Source organism: Trypanosoma theileri (genome assembly GCF_002087225.1).
Source record: "Trypanosoma theileri isolate Edinburgh chromosome Unknown TM35_Tth_41_V1, whole genome shotgun sequence".
Taxonomy (NCBI): Eukaryota; Euglenozoa; class Kinetoplastea; order Trypanosomatida; family Trypanosomatidae; genus Trypanosoma; species Trypanosoma theileri.
Genome location: NW_021639883.1, coordinates 4,698 through 5,008, shown reverse-complemented (window position 1 = coordinate 5,008; position 311 = coordinate 4,698).

Below are 311 nucleotides of genomic sequence, written 5' to 3'. Positions count from 1 at the left end.
TGGAGACCATTGAAATGCGTAAAAAGAAATATAAACACAAAACTGACAGACATCACAATTGCGCTGGACACGGTTGTGCTCGGCGGCGAGGTGTACACGGTACGCAGTGTAGCTCCTCAGCATGACTGTAGTGGCGAACGCGTCTCTTGTTGTTGTTGTTGTTCTTGTTATTGTTACCTTTGTGATTGCTTGCTGGTTTGTTTTCTTTTCTCATTTTGATGGTTGCTTCTCTCAGAAATACTATTTAGATGGTATGTATGATACATAGCATACTGTTTTTCTGTATTTCGTGTGATGACAAGATTTAACGA